We start from the raw sequence: 2,874 nt of genomic DNA, 5'->3' as shown, positions 1-2,874 counted from the left end.
GAACTGTGGGCCACTCTAGAGTACCCCTCTGCCATCCTCGACTTTTGGTGTGGTCCTTTAAATGCAAAGGTAACTGTTCTAACTTCTGGCTGGAAGGTTTGTCTTGCACATGTTAGAAAACCAACGCAGGACTAGTGAGGAAATCAGTGCTGTTGTCATGGTTTTTCAACTATTACAGATCGACACATGTTCACAAACACTTTGCTTCTGCAGCAGCTGATCATAGTTATTGGTGTAATATTTCTAGTTGGAATGCAGCTAGAATATGAACATATTTCTTGTTTTCTTACAAAGATTATTTAATTGCAGTTACATGTATTTTCACATAACAGCAGAGAAATTAATACAGATTCCAAATGCATATTGGTTTGTAGCTTTTCACAGTCAGATGATTAAAAGCCCATAGTATGTAAATATTCTTCAATTATGGTTTATTTCTGTTGTGTTTTGCCTTTTATGGTACATTTAAGTCTCACGTCCTAGAATGTGCAAAGTTAAGATTATTTATCCAGGTGCGGCACGCCTTCAAGAAGCAATACAACATTTGTGTGGAAGAAGAGGATTGCAACTTCACAGGACACTGGGACACAGCAGGGTAAGTATGTGGCAGCAAAGCAGAAAGTGCTGGGGAAACTCAGCAGATCAGGCAGCAACTGTGGAGAGAGAAGCAGGGTTAACCTTTTGGTCTGTGAACTTGGTCAGAGGTTGGTCAATGGAACATTTTGCCCAACTTGGAAAGAAGAGTATAAAGATTATTGTAAAAAGTGATCTGGTGATGCAGTCGGGCAAATTAGTCAGTTGCTGAAGAGTATGATCAACAGGAGATGATCGTATATATAACTTCTTGTAATGTTTTTGTGACTAATGGGTGCATTGTACTGCTAACTGGTATTCCTACCAAACCTCGTAAAGACATTAGTGTTTAATTTGGACTTTGGGTGTTGTCTCATTATTTCTAGTAATTCTCATATCCAAACTATAGAGTAGCCTATCAAGGGTCGAATATAACGTCTTAAAGGTACAGGTATAGGTACAGCTTGAGTTACAGGTAGATTTACAAGTAGATGTACGGGGAGAGTTACAGGTTGAGGTACAGGTAGAGGTAGTGGTACAGGTCGGGGTATATGCAAAGATTATTCCTATACTTGCATGCTTATGTCAGTGATAAGTGTGGTTAATATTACATATGATCCCAGTGTGGTGGAGTTCTGAGTGAAGGTGTGGATCTTATGCAAATAAAAGGTGTACACCTATAATGTTCATTCAGCTGTTCTCCCCACAAATGCTGACTGGCCTGTTGAGTGTTTCCAGAACTTGCAGCTCATTTTCGAGAACTCCCTCTCCCTGTCAACCTGCAACACATCATCACCCTGAAACCCATCCTCCCACTAACTGTCAGGGATCGTTCCCACGGAACTCAGGCTGTGTCTTCCTACCATGAAATTCCTGCTCCTGCCTGGCATCGAGGTAAATAATTGACTGTTAATGTTGACAGGGCCTCCACATCACCCCACCTCCCCCGATCTGCCCAGGTGCAGTGCCTGCTTTGAGGCATGTGCACGTCATTTTCTACATATTCTGCGGCGATTGACTCCCCTCTTGACTCCCCAAAGCCTGTCCACCATCTGCAAGGCACAAGTCAGGAGTGTGATGGAATAGTCTCCACTTGCCTGGATGAGCACGGCTCTAACAACAGTCAAGAAGCTCGACACCATCCAGGACAAAGCAGCCCATTTGACTGATAGTCCATCCACCACCTTAAACATTCACTCCCTCCTGTGGCAGCAATGTGCATCATATACAAAATGCACTGCAGCAACTGGCCGCGGCTCTTTTGACAGCACTTTCCAAAACTGCGACCCCTAACACTTAGAAGGATAATGACATGGGCACATGGGAATGCCTCCACCTCCAAGTAGCACACCATCCTGACTTGGAAATATATGGCTCACCACCACCTTCTCAAGGGCAACTAGGGTTGGGCAATAATTGCTGGCCTTGCTGGTGATGCCAATTTCCCAAGAATTAATTTAAAAAATGAATGCTTTTGTTCACCCATTTGGACTGAAATCGCACTAATTGCAACCGTATCAGTTCCATTCAGACCATGTTTAGCAGTCGTGGTCTTGGCAGAGCCTTAGTTACCTCCAGCTAAACATGCTCGCAAGTGACAAGCTCTGCTGGCTTCCAAGCAACCAAAATAGTGGCCTCAGTCTGACACCTTGAGCTTGATCATCCTTTAATCTGGGAATTTAACAAAGCTGCATGACCTAACGTGCTCCCAACAACCATATGTGCAGAATACTGATCGTGGTCCTGCATTAAATCTTAACTCAAGGAAGCCTTAAAGCAAATGCTTTTTTCCTTGGCCAAGAAAGCCGACAAAATTATAAATAGGTTTTGTGTACCACACAGTTGCCTCTCTTTGGATGAGATATTAAACTCGAGAGCCTGGACCACCTATTCAAACAGTTAAAGATCTCAAGATCTTTAGATTCAAAGAAGAGAAGGGATTTCCAAATTTAACAACAACCCTATGTAAAGTCAGCAGATCTGGTATCGAGCCATCTTGTCTGCTGTCTGTTTCCCCCACCCCGTGATTTCATCATCATCCTCATTGGACAGGGTCTCAGTTGGATTCCGACACCGCACTGAAGAGCCCGCCTCGAAGAAAAGGAGGCAGATGGTTGCTGAAGGTACCAGGCTCCCACAGTTTCTGGCTTCTGGGAATTTGAATGTTAAAGACCAAAATAGCGCTGCTGCAATGGCAGGAACCTAGGTTGCCAACTCTGGTTCAGTGTATTCTTGGAAATGTCATCATATGACCCCCCCCACTCCTCCCCACCCCCCCAATCACCAATAATGTACACCTAA

The sequence above is a fragment of the Heterodontus francisci genome, chromosome 3, assembly GCF_036365525.1.
Source record: "Heterodontus francisci isolate sHetFra1 chromosome 3, sHetFra1.hap1, whole genome shotgun sequence".
NCBI classification, from domain to species: domain Eukaryota; kingdom Metazoa; phylum Chordata; class Chondrichthyes; order Heterodontiformes; family Heterodontidae; genus Heterodontus; species Heterodontus francisci.
Note: the sequence above shows the minus strand (reverse complement) of the source record.